Below are 21,681 nucleotides of genomic sequence, written 5' to 3'. Positions count from 1 at the left end.
TGGATTTGAGCTCAAGTCTTCCTGACTCTAAGCCTGCTGTTCTAACCACTGCACATCCTAGCTGCTTCTCCCCTCCTCTCAGATCTAATATTCCATAAATCTTCCATTTCAGTATGTTGAAAGCTCTTAGAAGGCAAAGATTGTTTTGATTTTATCTTTATACCATTCATGTTTACCACATTACCTGACATAGTAAGTATTTAATAAATAGTTTTTATTTTTTAATAAATACTTGGTGAATTCAATTTAATCGATTCTGTGAGTTGTCAATCAAAGCAAGGAGTTCTGAAAACATTCAACTCATGGCTTTTTTTCATAGATGGGGCAACAACAGGTAGCAAAAGTTCTGACCCAGCATAAATCCAACTCTCCTTAGATCCTTAAAGGCAAATATTGTGTCTATCATAGGCAGTTTGTTCCTGTTTCCATAAACCCGCTGCATAGAACAACAAAGTACTTTCAGTATTATTGGTCTCAGAAGCAGCTGTTGTTCATTCTTTTTTTTAAAAACCCTTAACCTTTCATCTTAGAATCAATACTATGTATTGCTTCCAAGGCAGAAGAGCAGGAAGGACTAGGCAATGGGGATTAAGTGACTTGCCCAGGGTCACACAACTAGGAAGTGTCTGAGGCTAGAGTTGAACCCAGGATCTCCCATCTCTAGGCCTGGCTCTCAATCCAATGAGTCACCTAGCTGCCCCCTTTGTTTTCAAAAAGGGCCAATGACATCTGAGAATGGTATCTTGACTTGCTGTAAACTGTGCCTAAGGGAGACAGGATTGCACAAAGTCATCAGCTTCTTTCTCTCTTCCAGAGTCATCAAAGCCCAGTGGCAAGACACAAGTCAAAATGGCTGGGGATGCTTGGGATGCAGTGGATGATCGTGGTGTCTTTTATGCCTGAACAAGCTCTAATTGAACTAGACCATCTGCTTCAGTTACTTTCATAGCCTTGGAATAAATTGTTCTCATCTGCCCAACCCAAGGGGGTAGACATCCTCCTAAGTCATCAATGGGTTTGAGTCATCTTGGTTCCCCTCAACCTGGTTTAGCTCATCTGCTGAGTTGGTTTTACTGGGGTATGGCTACCATGCATGCTATAACTTCTTGGAGCTGCAGGTGATAGTTCAGTGACAGGTAGATACAAAAGGTGGATGATCATCCCTGAAAAGAGTTTTGCAAGCCCTTAAACAGAAGTGCTCATCCTGCATACCCCACAAGTAGCACAAGAGAATGGAGAAAGGCTTGATTTCTTCATCACTTACTATCTATGTGACATTGGATGAGTCAATCTTATTGTCTACTTTGTAAAAAGTAGGGTTATGGGACAGCTAGGTAGCATAGTGAATAGAATACTTGATCTGGAGCCAGGAGGTCCTAGGTTAAAATCTGGCCTCAGACAGTTTCTAGTTGTGTGACCCTGGGTAAGTCACTTAATCCCAGTTGCCTAGCCTTTCCTGCTCTTCTACCTCAGAATTAATACTTAACATCAATTTGAAGGCAGATTTTTTTTAAAAGAAGCTTTGAGACTATAAGGAAATGAAGAAGCAGCTGCTACAAGGCAGAAGCAGGAAGGTTCCAGAATTTTAGGAGAGTGACAGAATTGCTCTTCCTTGGGGGAGAGTTGAAATTGGAGGTTGTTGGTCTAAGGTTCTTGGGTTGACCTTGTGAGTTGGACTAATCTCCCTGTCTTGTGACTGTAGCCCTTATCCAATGGCTGGTTCCTGGGTCCCTGTGTGTGTATCTTGTGGCTGATAGAGTGATTTCCAACACAGCTGCTCAAGACAACTAAGAGCCAACTGTCAGTGAGAACTCTTTCCTCTTGGCCTGGTCCTGCTGCCTTCAATTTTTTACCATCTTTATATATCAACTAAGGGCTGTTTATTTAACTAGTTGGAGGAATTAGATTTTAGGTAGAGAAGTTATCAACTTGATTTTTGAGGAAAAGGTTATTTTATAGTTTTTAGATAGATAATCCCAATTCTCTTCCTTTCTTTATCTTAAACAATGATATATATATGTGTGTGTGTGTGTGTGTGTGTGTGTGTGTGTGTGTGTGTATACATATATATATATATATATAAATATATAATTTCAGGTTACTATTTCAATGGGCACTGTCTGAAATGTCTCCTCATGCTAAACTTGTAATCTTGACTTCCCATAACATTTGGTGGATTGAAACACCCTGTTGGTGTTTGGTTGTGTGAAAATACAAGCTCTTCCTGTTATTAGAGAGTGAAGAATTTTTCTTTTTGTTTTCAAAGATAAATTCAAGTTAATGTTGTTTTGAGAATTTCAGAATCAAGGAAACCCTTTGGGTGTTAGCAAACTTGGGTTGGAAATCACTGTCATAAATCAAGGGCTGTGTCTACATGACACTAAATCTGGCCAGCCATCTGGTTATTTTACATTCAGCACACAAAGGTTAAAGACTGTGTCTAAACTCTACCAGTCTAGGAATCTAATCTAAATCTTAAGGTGAAGAAAGGAAGTGAGAGGAAGCAAGGGATATACTCGAATTGGAGTACAAATAGCCTTGGCTCAAGTTCTGCATCCAGACACCTACTGACTGTGTGTCCCTGGGCAAGTCATTTAGCCCTTTGGTGCTCAGGCAACTCTCTAAGAGTATAACCTGACTAATGTTTAAAAATAATCAATAAATTAGTAAATTGTGCTTTTGTTGATCTCTGATCTTTAGCTCATTTAGTTATTAACCTCAGAAGGAACTCTAAGCCCTTCAAAATATGATGGTAAATGGATATGCTTTTTTTTCTGTGAGTGAAATAAATGGTGTAGAGACAGGAATACTAGACAGAAGAAATTTATTCTGGTCTCTACTCTGAGACTATCTTGACATATGACATTGAAAAAGGTAACTACTTATCTATGGCCCTCCATTCTCCCCTCTGTAAAGTAATGGTGTTGGTCTACATAATCCTAGGATTAGAGAATTAAGAGTAGGAATCCTTTAAAGACCACTATTTTTGGAAGTCTTCTAATTTACTGAATAATTAGTATAGGACATACACAATTTATGAATAAACATTTAAATATATTGGGTGGTTATGCTCAAAACTTTTGTACTATTAGGGGTCCAAGAGTTTAGGAAAAAAAGGTTCGAGATCACTGTTCTATAGGACTCTACCAATTCAGCAACATATTTTTGAGTGCAGCACAGGAATTGGACATATTCCTATTATATTTGAGGTAGCATCATACATTCAAAAAACATTTGCTCAATAATCAGAGGAATTGATTTCAAATCTTGGCTCTTCTATTTCTACCTGTGTGACCCTGTGTGGGTTATTTAACCTAACTTGGTGGTCTCAGTTTCCATTTGTAAAGCAAGAGCACTAGATTAGATGACCTACAAAATCCCTTTCAGTTCTAAATATATGATCCTTTCTCATGGACCCTACCAAAACCTTCATTTTATGTGTGTGTATAACACAGAATTGGTATTTATTTCTATTATACTCAAAGCAATTCAATGTTATATAATAAATGAATATGAGGTACCTACTGTGTGCACTCAGATAAATAGACCAGAGACTAATCTCAAGGTGAAGAAAGGACTAGACTAAAAGAAAACATCCTTTCCTCAATCACTTAACAAGAAGGAAGTCCTGAAACAATGGCTTAAACCCTTGAGAATGGGGAAGTTAACACCAGATGGGGAGGTTTAGAATAAAGCTCCTTGTTCTTATTAAATCTGCCTTGTTAGAATTTCTTTCCTCATTATTATTTTAGGCTTTTAATTTCTGCCTTTTCTCATTTCTCTTACTATCATGAAAATGATTCATCATATATCTTTAATAATGCCTGATAAGCTTATGATCTCATTTATCCTCTGGTTGAATCTTTAACTGGAGATGAACTTGAGTCAAAACACTTGCTCTCTGGGAGTGTGGCTTAACAAGTGGTATCCTTATTAAAATAATATTTACTGAGCACCCCAAGGAGATTATAATACAGAGAAATAGATACAGCCCTTGCTCAGTGGGCTTCCAAACAAAAACCTAGAGAAGTGAAATATAGAAACTATAGACAGAATGTTGGGCAATCCCTGCTGAGGTGAAATGAAATTCAACAGAGAACAATTCTAGAAGATTGAATAAAAAATGTCAGGAAGGGGGAAGCTAAAATTGAGTCTTGATTCTGTCACTTACTATCCATGAATATCCATGAATAAGTCATTAACATTAACCCTTTCTGGAACTCAGTTTCCTTATTTGTAATATGAGCAAGTTGGGTTAAACAGCTGCTAAGGCCCTTTTCAGCTCTCACTCTGGCATCCTCTGATCAAAGCTGTGGAGTGACCTTGATGTGAAGATAAGTTGAAAATGGTTTTGAGCCTGATACAGGGAAGCTTGAGAATTGCTATCATAAAAATAGAGGCAAAAGGAACAGAATAAACACCAAACCGGGAATGTTCATTCCATTCTCCAACCATTTATTAAACAACCACTTTGTTTAATGCAGTGTGATAGGAGAAGGGAATAAACATTAATGAAGCACCTACTATATCCTACACATGGTGGTAAGTGTTTTTCAAATATTCTCATTCAACCCTCCCAACAAGATAGGTTGGGAGATAGGTGCTATTCTTATCCTCATTTTATATTCGAGGAAACCTAGGCGAACAGGGGTTAAATGATTTGACCAGAATCACAATGGCTAGTGTCCAAGACTGGATTTGAACTTGGGTCTTTCTAACTCCAAGGCCAGAGCTCTTATCCTCTGTACTTGGCTGTTTATCTGATAGGCACCAGAAGAGATACAAAGATAAATAAGGCATGATCTCTTTCTAAAGGCACTTGAAATTAAATGGGATTCATCTACATATATAATTAAACTATATGTTGATCTATCATGACTCTGTCTTTGTCTTCTTCTGTTTACCTAATCATGTATCTATCTACTCAAATAATTTTTAAAAGAATGCTATGAGTACATGAGAGAATAAAGTGCTTTGGAGTCATAGGATTTTCCATCTAGGGGATCATGGAATGTTTCATGAAGAAGAAAGCATTTGAATTAGATCTGAAAGGATGGCTAGAATTTTGACAAGTAGATTGGAGAAAGATATTCCAAGCACAGGAATCAATGAAGGTGCATAGGGAAGTAACTATAGGGGCATATTTGGGAGATGGAAAAGAATCCAATTTGTCTGGAACTAGACAGGACTCCCTTCAAGCTTGAAAATGGCAATTTTAAGACAAATAGAAGGGGATGATCATTTAGGTAGTAACTAATGGACTCACGGAAACTCGTCTCTTACTATTCGTGAAATCCTAAGAAACAGAAAGACAGAAAATATGAATGTATCCGGGACAGCATTAGACAAATCCATGATGATCCTTTATATGTTTTTAAAGGCAGATTGGAAATATTTGGGACAAAATTACTAACCTTTAAGGTTTTGTCATAGAAAATAATTGTCACTCTCTTTTTATAAGATTTCAGTACCCGACTTCTGGTCAAGATGGCGGCTTAGAGAAAGCTAAAGTTCAGATCTCCGGAAAACCCTTCCCGACCGATCTCAAACTATAAGCTCCTAAGGCGACGAAATTCAAAACGATCAACAGCATAGACCCTGGGAATCCTCCTGGACCTGGACCTGGATCAAAAGGTACGGCCCCCCTCAAAAGCCAGAACCCGAGATCACTTGGACCTAAGGGGTAGGAGCGCAGAGTCCAAGGCTCCGGGAAGCTGCAGCCCCACCCCCCTCAGAGAGCAGGGTCGTCTGAAACAACAGCAACCCTTAGGGCAGGCAAGACAGCCTCACCAGCTGGATCCTGCTATCCAAGTCTCAGTGAAAGTCACTGCCCTCGGAGCTCCGGGAAGCCGCGGCCCCTTCCCCAGAAGAGAGCAGGGTCCTCTGAAACAACAGCAACCCTCAGGGCCGACAAAACAGCCTCACGGCCAGCTATTCTGAAGGCAACTTCTGGAAAGCAAACCGACCCAGTGGAGGGGTCACCTTAGCAGCAGGGAAACAGAGAGAACCGGGGGAGACTGTGGCTCCCTGGTCCGACCCTTCCATTCCAGTTCCAGTGAGGCATACTCAATTTAACCCAGGGAAAGCTCATAGAACAGACAATCTGCCCAGGACTAAAGCCTCTGAACACCAAACAGAGATAAGAAAAGCTAATCCTCCCCATTCAGAGATGGCAAACTCCACAGAAGCACAGAAGCCCCAAAATCCCAAGAAAAATAAGAAGAAAGGGGCGACTTTGGACACATTCTATGGAACCAAAATACAAAATACAGAGGAGATAGAAGACGATGCACAAGAAAATGCTCCGAAACCTTCCTAAGGAAATGGAAACTCTCCACAAACACATGAAGAATTTGAATCAGAAATGACCAAAAAGATGGAAGCCTTCTGGGAGGAAAAGTGGGAAATAATGCAAAAGAAATTCACGCATCTACAAAACCAGTGTGACCAAACTGAAAAGGAAAACCAGGCTTTAAAGGCCAGAATCAGGCAGCTGGAAGACAACGATCGTGTAAAAGAGCAAGAATTAATAAAGCAAAGCCAAAATACCAAGAAATTAGAAGAGAACATAAAATATCTCACCAACAAGGTGACAGATCTGGAAAATAGAGGGAGAAGAGATAATTTAAGAATAATTGGACTTCCAGAAAAGCCAGAAATAAACACCAAACTCGACATCGTGATACAAGATATAATCAAAGAAAATTGCCCAGAGATTCTAGAACAAGGGGGTAATACAGCCACTGACAGAGCTCACAGAACACCTTCTACACTAAACCCCCAAAAGACAACTCCCAGGAATGTAATTGCCAAATTCCAAAGCTCTCAAACAAAAGAAAAAATTCTACAGGAAGCCAGAAAAAGACAATTTAGATATAAAGGAATGCCAATCAGGGTCACACAAGACCTTGCAAGTTCTACTCTGAATGATCGTAAGGCATGGAACATGATCTTCAGAAAGGCAAGAGAGCTGGGTCTTCAACCAAGAATCAGCTACCCAGCAAAACTGACTATATACTTCCAAGGGAAAGTATGGGCATTCAACAAAATAGAAGATTTCCAACTTTTTGCAAAGAAAAGACCAGAGCTCTGTGGAAAGTTCGATATCGAAAAACAAAGAGCATGGAATACCTGAAAAGGTAAATATTAAGGAAAGGGGAAAGGAGAAAAATGTTATCTTCTTTTACTCAAACTCTCTTCTATAAGGACTACATTTATATCAATCTATGTATACTAACATGTGGGGAAAATGTAATGTACAAATAGGGGGTAAAGAAAGACCAAATAGAATAATCTTTCTCACACAAAGATTCACAACGGAAGGGAAGGGGAAGAAAACTCTTATAAGAAGGAGAAGAAGAGAGGGGTTTTTTACTTAAACCTTAATCTCAGGGAAATCAACTCTGAGAGGGAAAAAACATCCAGATCCATTGGGATCTTGAATTCTATCTTACCCAACAAGGGTAGGGAGAAGGGAAAACCAAGGGGGGTAGGGGGAGAGGGAAAACAAAAAGGGAGGGAAAGAGAGGGGGGAGGGGGAGGGAACACAAAGGGAGGGACTAAAAAGGGAAACATCAAGGGAGGGGAAAAGGGGGACTGATTCAAAGTAAATCACTGGACTGAAAGGTAGAGCCGAAGAAGAAAAGGTTAGAATTAGAATACGGCTATCAAAATGCCAGGGAGTCCACAAATGACAATCATAACTTTGAACGTGAATGGGATGAACTCACCCATAAAACGTAGATGAATAGCAGAATGGATTAGAATCCAAAACCCTACCATATGTTGTATTCAAGAAACACACATGAGGCGGGTTGACACCCACAAGCTCAGAATTAAAGGTGGAGTAAGACCTTCTGGGCCTCAACTGACAGAAAGAAGGCAGGAGTGCTAATCATGATATCTGATAAAGCCAAAGCAAAAATAGACCTGATCAAAAGGAATAGGGAAGGTAATTATATTTTGTTAAAAGGGACTTTAGACAATGAGGAAATATCATTAATCAACAAGTATGCACCAAATAATATAGCACCCAAATTTCTAATGGAGAAACTAGGAGAATTGAAGGAAGAAATAGACAGTAAAACCATATTAGTGGGAGACTTAAACCAACCATGATCAAATTTAGATAAATCAAATAAAAAAATAAATAAGAAAGAGGTAGAAGAAGTGAATGAAATCTTAGAAAAATTAGAATTAATAGACATATGGAGAAAAATAAATAGGGATAAAAAGGAATACACCTTCTTCTCAGCACCACATGGCACATTCACAAAAATTGACCATACATTAGGTAACAGAAACGTAGCACACAAATGCAGAAAAGCAGAAATAATGAATGCAGCCTTCTCAGATCACAAGGCAATAAAAATAATGATTAGTAATGGTACATGGAAAACCAAATCCAAAACCAACTGGAAGTTAAACAATATGATACTCCAAAATCGTTTAGTTAGAGAAGAAATCATAGAAACAATTAATAATTTCATCAAGGAAAATGACAATGGCAAGACATCCTTTCAAACCTTTTGGGATGCAGCCAAAGCGGTAATCAGAGGTAAATTCATATCCCTGAATGCTTATATTAACAAACTGGGGAGAGCAGAGATCAATCAATTGGAAATGCAAATGAAAAAACTCAAAAGCGATCAAATTAAAACCCCCCAGCAGAAAACCAAACTAGAAATCCTAAAAATTAAGGGAGAAATGAATAAAATCGAAAGTGATAGAACTATTGATTTAATAAATAAGACAAGAAGCTGGTACTTTGAAAAAACAAACAAAATAGACAAAGTACTGGTCAATCTAATTAAAAAAAGGAAAGAAGAAAAGCAAATTAACAGCATCAAAGATGAAAAGGGGGACAGCACCTCCGATGAAGAGGAAATTAAGGCAATCATTAGAAATTACTTTGCCAATTATATGGCAACAAATACACCAATTTAGGGGATATGGATGAATATATACAAAAATACAAACTGCCTAGACTAAGAGAAGAGGAAATAGAATTCTTAAATAATCCCATATCAGAAAATGAAATCCAACAGGCCATCAAAGAACTTCCTAAGAAAAAATCCCCAGGGCCTGATGGATTCACCAGTGAATTCTATCAAACATTCAGAGAACAGTTAATCCCAATACTATACAAATTATTTGACATAATAAGCAAAGAGGGAGTTCTACCAAACTCCTTTTATGACAAAACATGGTACTGATTCCAAAACCAGGCAGGTCAAAAACAGAGAAAGAAAACTATAGACCAATCTCCCTAATGATATAGATGCAAAAATCTTAAATAGGATACTAGCAAAAAGACTCCAGCAAGTGATCAGAAGGATCATTCACCATGATCAAGTAGGATTTATACCAGGGATGCAGGGCTGGTTCAATATTAGGAAAACCATCCACATAATTGACCACATCAACAAGCAAACCAGCAAGAACCACATGATTATCTCAATAGACGCAGAAAAAGCATTTGATAAAATACAACACCCATTCCTATTAAAAACACTAGAAAGCATAGGAATAGAAGGGTTATTCCTAAAAATAATAAACAGTATATATCTAAAACCATCAGCTAATATCATCTGCAATGGGGATAAACTAGACACATTCACAATAAGATCAGGAGTGAAACAAGGATGCCCATTATCACCTCTACTATTTGACATTGTACTAGAAACACTAGCAGTAGCAATTAGAGAAGAAAAAGAAATTGAAGGCATCAAAATAGGCAAGGAGGAGACCAAGTTATCACTCTTTGCAGATGACACGATGGTCTACTTAAAGAATCCTAGAGATTCAACCAAAAAGCTAATTGAAATAATCAACAACTTTAGCAAAGTTGCAGGATACAAAATAAACCCACATAAATCATCAGTTTTTCTATATATCTCCAACACAGCTCAGCAGCAAAAACTAGAAAGAGAAATCCCATTCAAAATCACCTTAGACAAAAGTAAATACCTAGGAATCTACCTCCCAAGACAAACACAGGAACTATATGAACACAACTACAAAACACTCTCCACACAACTAAAACTAGACTTGAGCAATTGGAAAAACATTAACTACTCATGGATAGGACGAGCCAATATAATAAAAATGACCATCCTACCCAAACTTATTTATCTATTTAGTGCCATACTCATTGAACTACCAAAATACTTCTTCACTGATTTAGAAAAAAACCATAACAAAGTTCATTTGGAAGAACAAAAGATCAAGGATATCCAGGGAAATAATGAAAAAAAACCACATATGATGGGGGCCTTGCAGTCCGTGACCTTAAACTATATTACAAAGCAGCAGTCATCAAAACAATTTGGTACTGGCTAAGAAACAGAAAGGAAGATCAGTGGAATAGACTGGGGGAAAGAGACCTCAGGAAGACAGTATACGATAAACCCAAAGATCCCAGCTTTTGGGACAAAAATTCACTATTCGATAAAAACTGTTGGGAAAATTGGAAGACAGTGTGGGAGAGACTAGGAATAGATCAACACCTTACACCCTACACCAAGATAAATTCAAAATGGGTGAGTGACTTAAACATAAAGAAGGAAACCATAAGTAAATTGGGTAAACACAGAATAGTATACATGTCAGACCTTTGGGAGGGGAAAGACTTTAAAACCAAGCAAGACATAAAAAGAATCACAAAATGTAAAATAAATAACTTTGACTACATCAAATTAAAAAGCTTTTGCACAAACAAAACCAATGTAACTAAAATCAGAAGGGAAACAACAAATTGGGAAAAAATCTTCATAGAAACCTCTGACAAAGGTTTAATTACTAAAGTTTATAAAGAGCTAAATCAACTGTACAAAAAATCAAGCCATTCTCCTATTGATAAATGGGCAAGGGACAGGGATAGGCAGTTCTCAGATAAAGAAATCAAAACTATTAATAAGCACATGAAGAAGTGTTCTAAATCTCTTATAATCAGAGAGATACAAATCAAAACAACTCTGAGGTATCACCTCACACCTAGCAGATTGACTAACATAACAGCAAAGGAAAGTAATGAATGCTGGAGGGGATGTGGCAAAGTAGGGACATTAATTCATTGCTTTTGGAGTTGTGAACTGATCCAACCATTCTGGAGGGCAATTTGGAACTATGCCCAAAGGGTGACAAAAGAATATCTACCCTTTGATCCAGCCATAGCACTGCTTGGTCTGTACCCCAAAGAGATAATGGACACAAAGACTTGTACAAAAAAATTCATAGCTGTGCTCTTTGTGGTGGCCAAAAACTGGAAAATGAGGGGATGCCCATCAATTGGGGAATGGCTGAGCAAATTGTGGTATATGTTGGTGATGGAATACTATTGTGCTAAAAGGAATAATAAAGTGGAGGAGTTCCATGGAGACTGGAACAACCTCCAGGAAGTGATGCAGAGCGAGAGGAGCAGAACCAGGAGAACATTGTACACAGAGACTAATACACTGTGGTATAATTGAATGTAATGGACTTCTCCATTAGTGGTGGTGTAATGTCCCTAAACAATCTGCAGGGATCTAGGAGAAAAAAACACTATTCATAAGCAAAGGATAAACTATGGGAGTACAAACATCGAGGAAAAGCAACTGCCTGAATACAGTGGTTGAGGGGACATGACAGAGGAGAGACTCTAAATGAACACTAATGCAAATATTATCAACATAGCAATGGGTTCAAATCAAGAAAACATACAATGTCCAGTGGATTTACGCGTCGGCTATCCCCATAGAGGAAAAGAAAATGATCTATGTCTTTAATGAATAATGCTTGGAAATGATCAAATAAAAATATATATATATATATATATATATAAAGATTTCAGTACCCATTGAATGCTAATTTTTTTTTTCAAATTAGGGAAATGGGAATCAGGAGGGAAATTGAGAGAGCCATGTGAACTCATGGAAAACCAAACTTACTATTGTAATGAGGAGGTTTTAGGAAGGAAAAGGAAAGGGAAGTTTAACAGATGGATCACACTAACAAAATATATATATATGTATATATATATATATATACACATATATATGAGGTTTATTAAACCAAACAGACATAAAGGGAATCAGGGAGTGACTTATCCCTAACTACCCAGAGTTTAACACACTAAGGTTTCTAATCTAAGCTTAATCTAACTAACTAAAAGGTAAATAAAAGATAAAGTCCAAAACGGGTCCAGATTCTCACAAATTCCAGAGTCTTTGGTAGGGTCAGACTGAAGAATCCAGATGTAGGGTCCTTACAAGATTCAGGAAGGAAGGAAGTTCACAATGTAATAGTTAAAGGAATAGTAAGAATATTGAAGAGGTATAGGGAATAAGGGAGGTTTTGTAACAGCAAATGGAGTGGTTGAAGGGAGAGAGGGAATATGACTGCCAGTGAGGTAAAAGGAGAGAGATACCCCTGGTGAGAGGCTATCTTTTAAAATTGGGGTTCCTGAGAAATGAGCCAACTATGATAGCCTGAGGGAATGTCTTCTCTACTGATTGATGTTGAAGATACCCCAGAGCAGCTAAGTCCGGACCCTCCTGAGGGACAGACCACGATGGTCCAGTAGAGGTCTGATAGGGACCATTTATGGTTGAATGGCTGTCCTTAGGTTCAGCTCCCTCTATGTCCCCCTGAATGACTGTCCTCTGTGGAGGACTGTGGGTTATTTAACTCAAGATGAATTTAATAACAAGTTTGGATTGGGAAGATATTGGAAGAGGGAATTGGGATTTCCATAGATTGGGTTTGAGTCTCTCACAGGCTGGTGGAGGGTTTCTTTTATTCCTATCTATGCTAATCTATGCTGGCTTTCTTAAGTTCAAAGTCTTTAGCAGTAGATAGCAAGAGGAAGAAAAGGTGCTGACCTCAAGAGCTGATTGGTCCTGTCTCTTCGGGCTGATGCCCCTAAAGACTGGCCTTATAGTTCAAATTGCTCCCCTTAAATCCTTTTGTCTGATGACATGATCACAGGAATCCAGGTAGAGCATACATTTGGGAAAGATCCAGGAATAGAGGTACTTCTATCCCAAAAACGGGAGAGAGCACTCCTTCCAGTCCAAGGGCCAGGAAAGAGAGTCTCCTAGACCAAATGTCACTCTCCAAGTTCCCCTTCCACCACCAACTGTCTTTCTTGTCAATATCTTCTCTATAACATTCCAACTGCTATTTGTTCAACCTGAGTGGCAGAAAGTCCAAAACTTGCTTCAGTTTTCCTTTCCACAACACCCTACTCACAACTGTCTACCAGTGTGAAAGGGAAACACACACTCAACCTTTTACTTTCTTTAAAAAATTTTACTTAATTGATTAATTTAGAATAGTTTTCCAGGATTACAAAAATCATGTTCTTTCACTCCCCTTCCCCCCACCTCCTCCCATAGTCAATGCACAATTCCACTGGGTTTTACATTGGTCAAGATCTATTTCCATATTATTGATATTTGCACTAGGGTGATCATTTAGGGTTTATAAACCCATTCATATCCCCATTGGCCCATGTGACCAAGCAGTTGTTTTACTTTTCTGTTTCTACTCCCACAGATCTTCCTCTGAATGTGGATAGGTGTTCTTTCTCATAAGTCCTTCAGAATTGTCCTTGATCATTGCATTGCTACTTGTAGAGAAGTCCATTACATTTGATTGTACCACAGTCTTTGTGTACAGTGTTCTCTTGGTTCTGTTCCTTTCACTCTGCATCAATTCCTGGAGGTCATTCCACACTCAACCTTTTCTTGAGGATAATCCAAATCAGGCAACTTCAAAGATGATTTCTTCAGGGAGACTCTGACACACAGCCTCTCCTTTTGAATCCCAGCTTGAGAAAGACAGTTGTCAGTTCCCCCCAACTGTCTTAGAATCCTGATCCAGCCAGCTCTGTAGAATCTTGGTTTGAGGGCTGTCAATCAACTTTGAAAACTTGAAAACTTTCCTTGCTACAGTACCCCCTTTGAACAAAGCTAAAATTGTGTTGAAAACACTATTTTGACATTTGTGCTATTTACACATTTTTACACATTTTTACACATTTTTACATTTTACATTTTACATTTTACACTATTTACACATATTTACATATGTATTTACATTTTTGTGTGATATGTGAGGTTATATGTCATATGTACTATGTATTGTGTATTGTTATGTGTGTTGCAATGTCTTTTGTAGTGTAAGTCAGTATTTTACTTTATTTTATCAATCTTAATTTTAATCTATCTAACTAAAGCCCTGTCTTAATAAAATCCCCTGTCTATATTCCTATACTAAACTAAGTAGCTAATTTTGTTAGTAACTAACTACTTTATAACTAACATTGTTAGCATCTTATTGAACTAGTGATTCAATGTAACCTAACTATGTTTGTGTGTTTGTGTATATATGTTTGTTATGTTGTTATTCATGCTATGTTATGTTGTTTTGTCAGTGTTATGTCAGTGTTACGGTTATGTTAGTGTTGTGTTACTGTTGCATGAAATATACTTACCCAAAACTTCAGTTTATTCCTTCTCTTCTCAACTTGTTTGAAGAATTCTTCCTCTCTGAAATCCATGGTAGTAAAATGTATTTATGTTATGTTGTTTTGTATTATATTACCCTAATTCCATCCATTAATCACTTGATCCTCTTCACTGAAAATTTTTTCAAAGTCTTTATCTATAACCTCCTGCAATTACATATTAATATTTTTGTGGGTGGACACCTGAGAAGGAGATTGGAAACAGAGGGAAAATGGATAGAGGAGAGAGTGGGAAGAGAGAGAGAGAGAGAGAGAGAGAGAGAGAGAGAGAGAGAGAGAGAGAGAGAGAGAGAGAGAGAGAGAGAGAGAAAGGAATAAAGACTCAGAGACAGGGAGTTAAAAAATATGGGCTCCATTGTGCTTGCCCCTCTGATGGAATTGAGAAAGACCTCTATAAGTGCCCTCAAACTTTTATTGGAGAGTTTAGGAGTGGAGTGGGAGGTAGCTAATGAACATGTGACATTGCATAGGTTTTAACATTGGCTCAATTGACAATTATGTATTCAAAGAAGAGGAGGTTAATCAACAATGTGACTTGGTAAGGAATGTAGTCTAACAAGGTGGGAGCTAGGACCCTGTGGCAAATATTGTCCTTCTCAGGAATTCTTTTGTCCTTTGGACTGAAGATTTGGAAATACAATACTCAATAAGTAAATGACCATGAGTCTGGTATATGAACTCATAATATACAAAATCAATATACCAATCATACTTTCAAGATGCTAATATACCTAGTATGCTACATTATCTTTTAATATTTATAAGTCCTTCCAGTCTTTTAATAATATCCATCAATTATCTGAATTCTCTTCATCTGCACTGCCCTCTTCCATCCTAATGTACTCTTCCACTGGAACAGTCCTCTCCTTACTTATCTTTTTGACTGCAAACTCTATTTGGCTGATGAATCTCAGCTTTCCATGATTCATTCTTCTTTATTTTCTTCTTCAGTGATTTGTACATTTTCATTATTAGTTCCATGAGCTAATTTAATATGTGAACAATGATACCATGAATCTCTACCTAATACTTTCACTGAAGATGGTGAAACTAACACAATTGTATAAGGACCTACCCAACTCTCTTGTGTTACTAATGTTTTAGCAAAAATTTTTACATATACTATATCACCTGGTTGAAAATTATGAAGAGAATAATCCAATGGATCAGATTGGATCAATACTCCCATATTATGCAGTTCTCTAAGTTCTCTAAGTTGTTGCAAGGCACTTAAATATGAAGCAAGTTGACAATCTCTTCCTAGGAGAGATGTATAAATTGTCTTACAAGCTTTTACCTGCAATGGAGCATTTCCAAAGAACATTTCATAAGAAAATATATGGAAATCTACTCTTGGCTTTGCAAACTTTCTTTGCAACCACAGACATCCAAGGAAATTTTCAGAAAAAGTCAGGAAGCAATGATGAGTACATAAATACTTCAGTCCCTTTGCCTGTACTATAGCTTGGCCATTTTTACCTACTGTTTCCCTTCTGTGTGGCCAATAATAATAATAACCAGAGAATAAAAACCACCAGTAGATATAATAACTCTGTTGCTGTTGATCTGTTCATTGAAAGATGCTGGTCTTTGTGTTTCATATTCTCATGGGAGATGGTCAACATGCATTTTATAGGCATCAAACTAAATGGAGGCCACAGAACTGGGAGACTTTATTCACTATCTGCAATTCAGAAATTCTGTTGAGATTTACCTAATTGTGTGAATCCATGAATCTTCTTAGAAGTCTTAAAATCTTGTGTTGGTTGGCCTATGAGTTTGTTCCTTCTAAGAAAGAAGTCCTTAGATAGAGCATGCATTGGTTTGTATTAATTCATGAACAGAAAGGATGAATTGGAGGACCCCTTCCTGACTGATAAGAAAATTAAAAGTGAGAGGCCGTGATGAAATTTGTCAGTAGAATTCACAAATTGGCCATGTGTCTGAGCCTACATCTCTAAGATTCTTCAGTTTCCATTATTAAAAAAAATCAATATATGGGAATAAGAGCCACTTATCTGTAGTACCTACCACTAACAAGATTCAGCCTCTTAAGTTCAAGGGACCATGGGGCTGATGTGGATGACATTCTAGCTTTTTTTTTTTTAATCATCCATCTTCCTTGAGAATTCCAATTCCAGGTTAGAAAATATTTGAATCTAGTTATTATTGGGCAGCTAGAGGGTTCAATGGATAGAGTGCTAAGCCTGCTTCCTGAAACTCGGGGAGGACTGAGATCAAATCCTGCCTCAGATACTTATTAGCTTTGTGACCTTGGGCAAGTCATTTAACTTATGTTTACCTTAACTCACTGGAGAAAGAAATGGAAAACAATTCTAGTATCTTTGCCAAGAAAACCTCATAGACAATATGGTTCATGGGATCATGAAGAGTCAGACATAACTGAATAACAACAGCAAATCAGGAAAATATCCCAGTGGTGGAGCTAGGTAGTGGGTTTGAAGACAAAAGGACTGGGTGGGAATAGCACCATCTTCTCAGTCCAGTTGGGAAATATATTCTTAAGACATGTTAAGGGGGCAGCTGGGTGGTTCAGGAGATAGAGAGCCAAGCCTAGAGACAGGAGGTCCTAGGTTCAAATCTTACATCAGATACTTCCTAGCTATGTGACCCTGGGCAAGTCACTTAATCCCCATTGCCTAACCCTTGATGTTTTTCTGCCTTGGAACCAATACACATTAGTGATTTTAAGAAGGAATGTATGGGTTTTTAAAAATAGACATGTGAAATGATTTTTTTAAATTGTTAAATGAAGCTAAAATATATCTGCTTAAATACTGGAAAAATGACTGAACAAAATGAAAGGTTTATGTTCATCATAATCAAACAGGAACACTTTTTCTTACCCAGGATTTCACTAAGATATTAAATAGTAACTTGGAATTGATGACACATTATCCTTTGAAAATAATAATTCACATTTTCATAATGCTTTCAAGTTTACAAAGTGCTTTCCCCACTGTGAGCTTAGTTCAAGTATAGTTAACCTCATTTTACTGGTGAAAAAATCAAGGCTTAAAGAAAGTAAAATGATTTGTCCATAGTCACAAAACCAGTATACCCTTCGTCCATTATTTAGTCAACAGCATCATGTATTGCATGCTTGGGTTAGGTATTATAGGGGATACACAAGAAATAGTATTTATTAAGTATCTATTAATTACAGATATTGGCTAAGTGTTTAGGATATAATGAAGGCAAAAAGGAATCTCTTCTTTGTTTTTATTTACTCTACCTGGCCAATCAGTTGTCCAATCCTGTTATTACCTTTCCGCCATATTTTGTACATGTCTCCTTCTCTCTCCTCACAGAATCTTGTTCAGTTCTTTACTTCATGCCTGCACCATTGCAAGGGTTTCTCTCATTGATTTCCTTGTCTCAAATCTCTTCCCACTCCAATCTATCCTCCATATAACTGACCAAAGTGATTTTTTCTATAATATAGTTCTGACCATGTCACCCCTCCTACTCAATAAACTAATGACTTTCTATTACTTCCAAGATAAAATTTAAAGCCCTCTGGCTTTTAAAGTCATTCATAAACTCAATCCTTCATGTCCATCTAAGTTTTCTGCTTTATTCTCCTCCACATACACACAATCTCATCCAGCAACACCATTCTACTTTTCTCATTCAGAACATTCCTTCTCCCATATCCATTCCTTTGCCCTGACTGTCCCTCATACCAGCAATGCTCTATCTCTTCACCTCCATCTTCTAGTTGTCTTGAGTTCCTTTTAGACTCAACTGAAATGCCATCTTCTTGCAGGAGACCTTTTCCTGTCTCTCTAGTGGCTAGTCTCTTATCTTCTGAGATCACTTTCCATCAAGTCTGTATGTATCTCATGTCTACCTAGTTACTTACATATTCTCTTCTCCATTAGAAAGTGAGTTTCATTAAGGAGGTGCTAATTTTTCTTTGCCTTTCTTTGTATCCCAAGCACTGAATAAGAAACACTTATTAAATGCCTGTTGACTTGTCTTGCTCAGCTCCTTGGAGGATCCATCCTCAATCTTCAGCGTGCTCTCAATCTCTGCACTGCTGGAACTCGTAACCGGGACCTTGGAAACCACCATGACTTGGATGTGGGAGAGTCCCTGCTCTTATTAACTGGCAGAGTACCTTAAGTGCTTAACAAATATGCTTAAAGACCAATTGGCTGATGGGCAAGTACAGGCAGTAGGCAAAGGAGAACACCTACATCCTACTCCATGGAAGTAGTAGGAAGTGTGTCCTTGGCATCTGAAGTTGGAAATCCAAACCTATTTCCCCATAGAGATATTTTTCACTAGTTCTGATTAAGGAGTATAGTGCAATTTATTTTTTTCTAGGTTTATTCTGCATTAATAGCATCTTCTTCATTGATTTCTTTTTTTTCTAATTTAGAATATTTTTCCATGGTTACATGATTCATGATCCCATCTTACCTACCCCTCCCCCCACTCTTTCTTCCCCACTCCTTAGTCCAACAAGCAGTTCCACTGGGTTATACATGCATCATTGTTCAAAACCTATTTCCATGTTATTCATCTCTACAATAGCATGATCCTTTAACATCATCCCTATCACACTATGTGATCTATCATAGAGTTTTCTAATGCATTTCTACTCCCACAGTTCTTTCTCTGGATGTAGATAGTGTTCTTTTTCACAAGTTCCTCTGAATTGTCCTGGGTTGTTGCATTGCTGCTAGCAGAGAAGTCCATTACATTGGATTATGTCATAATGTATCTATGGTGCTATTTAGAAGGGGATTATACCTCAGGTCTAATGTTTTCAACAGACATCTGAAATTGCCAACTACCTTACCACCATGATTTTCTTTTTTTTTTTAACTCTTATGTCTGAAAACCAATACTTTTTTGATGGGGTTCTAAGGCAGAAGAGCAGTTGGGGTTAAGTGATTTGCCTAGGGCCACACAGCTAGGAAATATCTGAAGCCATATTTGAACCCAGGACATAGGGTGAATAGCCACCTAGTTGTATTCATAATTTTTCTATGGGGAAAACTGTACAAAATTGTAGGCCTCAAAACATCCTCCCAAACTTAGACTAATATTTGTCTATTCCAAGGAAGTAGCATTTATGAGAATGAAAATTGTTTTTGTTTTTGTCTTTGTATCTCCAGGGACAAGCACCATGCTTGATACATTGGAAGGACTTAATAAATGCATGCTGAGGGGGAACTAGGTAGCTCAATAAATATAATCAGGTCTGCAGATGAGAGGTCCTGGGTTCAAATCTGGCCTTAGATGCTTCCTAGATGTGTGACCCTGGGCAAGACACTTAATCCTAATAGCCTAGTTCTTACTGTTCTTCTGCCTTTGAACCAATACTTAGCATTATTTCTAAGACAAAAGGTAAGGTTTTAAAAAAAATAATGTTTGTTTATTGATTGGAATATAATCTATTGGGGGCAGCTGAGTGGCTCAGTGGATTGAGAGCCAGACCTAGAGTTGGGAGGTCCTAGGTTCAAATCTGGCCTCAGATACTTCCCAGCTGTGTGACCTTGGGCAAGTCACTTAACCCCCATTGACTATTCCTTACCATTCTTCTAACTTACAACCAATACACAGTATTGATTGTAAGGTGGAAGGGAAGGGTTAAAAAAAAGGAATACAATTTATTGGATTTATTGATAAACTGAGAACCTATCGTACACTTAAATAAATATGGTCTTTAGAAAGATATCCTCCCCTTTAAAATCCAGGTATTCTTCAGGTCCTATAATATCCCTATATAGGGCATGTCCCACATAGTGAAAGCTGGGAATAGGGATGCTAGGATGGTTACCTGACTTTTTAGTTATAATGAGATACTCCTGGAATTCCTGTTATAAATCATGCAATAATAGCTGATATTTTATAGGGGTTAAGGTGTATAAACATTTTATAATAGGTTTTTTAAATTTGATCCTCCCAAAAGTTCTATAGGGTAGGTACTAGAGGCATTATAATCTCTATTTTATCATTGAGGAAATCCCTATTTTATTTCATTGAGAAAAGCAAAGTGACTTAATCAAGGTCACACAGTTAATCAGAGAAAAGTCCATGCACTTTCCACTATACCAAGATGCCTCTCAGTACATATAAAACCTATAATGCATATGATTCAAGTCTTATATCTAACAGGCTGAAGGGTAATATGGAATGATCAGAGCTAACCAGAATTAATTAGGGCAGGTTTCATGATGGAAGTGAATTTTGAACAGCCTTTTCATATCCCGTAGGTATATTTCTTCAGTGACTCAATCACAAGACACTCTGTCTCCTGACTTTGGGTATTTTCATTGACTATCCCCTATACATGAAATGTCTTCTCTCCTCTTCTTTGACTTCTGGTTTCCCTGGCTTCTTTCAAACCCCAGCTATAATTCTACCTTCTACAGGAAGCTTTTCCTAACCCCTATTAATTTTGGTGTCTTCCTTCTGTTGATGATTTGAAATATCCTGAATAAAGCTTGTTTAGAGAGTTATTTACATATTGTCTCTCCCATTAGCCTGTGAACTCCTTGAAAGCAGTGACTGCCTTTTGTCTTTATCTCCCCAATACTTAGCATAGTGTTTGGCACATAGTAGGTGCTTAATAAATATTTGTGAGTGATAATCAATAAGCATTTATAAATCAAATCACTATTAATGAGAGAATGGCAAATTAAAACAGCTCTGAGGTACCACTTCATACCTATCAGACTGACTAATATGGCAAAAAAGAATAACGATAAATGTTAGAGAGGATGTGAAAAATTGGGGCACTAATACACTGTTGTGAGATGTTAATTGATAGAACCATTTGGGGACCAATTCGGAACCATGCCCAAAGGGCTATAAAGCTGTGCATACCCTTTGACTCAGCAGTATTACTACTCAGTCTATATTTCAAAGAGATAAAAAGAAAGAAAAAAGGACTATTTGCACAAAAGTATTTATAGAGCTCTTTTTGTGATGGCAAAGTGCGGGAAATCTTGGGAATGGCCATCAATTGGGGAATGGCCATACTTGTTGTGGTATATGATAGTGATGGAATACTACTGTGCCCTAAGAAATGACAAAAAGGACAATAAAGCAAACAAACCTGGAAAGGCTTATATGAAGTGATGTAAAGTGAAGTGAGCAGACCCAGGAGAATGTTGTACACAGAAACAGAA

At 37.6% G+C, this 21,681-nt stretch overlaps 1 long non-coding RNA gene across 1 annotated transcript in view; it reads left to right on the top strand.

Annotated features, from left to right (window-relative positions):
• Nucleotides 1-21,681, top strand: part of LOC130455626 (uncharacterized) — a 57,704-nt gene that overhangs the window by 20,442 nt on the left and 15,581 nt on the right. Inside the window, exon 2 of the long non-coding RNA XR_008913703.1 lies at nt 5,462-7,139. This is a non-coding gene — a long non-coding RNA (uncharacterized LOC130455626). The remainder of the gene's footprint in view (nt 1-5,461; nt 7,140-21,681) is intronic.

The sequence above is a fragment of the Monodelphis domestica genome, chromosome 7 (assembly GCF_027887165.1).
Source record: "Monodelphis domestica isolate mMonDom1 chromosome 7, mMonDom1.pri, whole genome shotgun sequence".
NCBI lineage: Eukaryota > Metazoa > Chordata > Mammalia > Didelphimorphia > Didelphidae > Monodelphis > Monodelphis domestica.
This window is presented reverse-complemented; position numbering and strand designations above follow the sequence as displayed.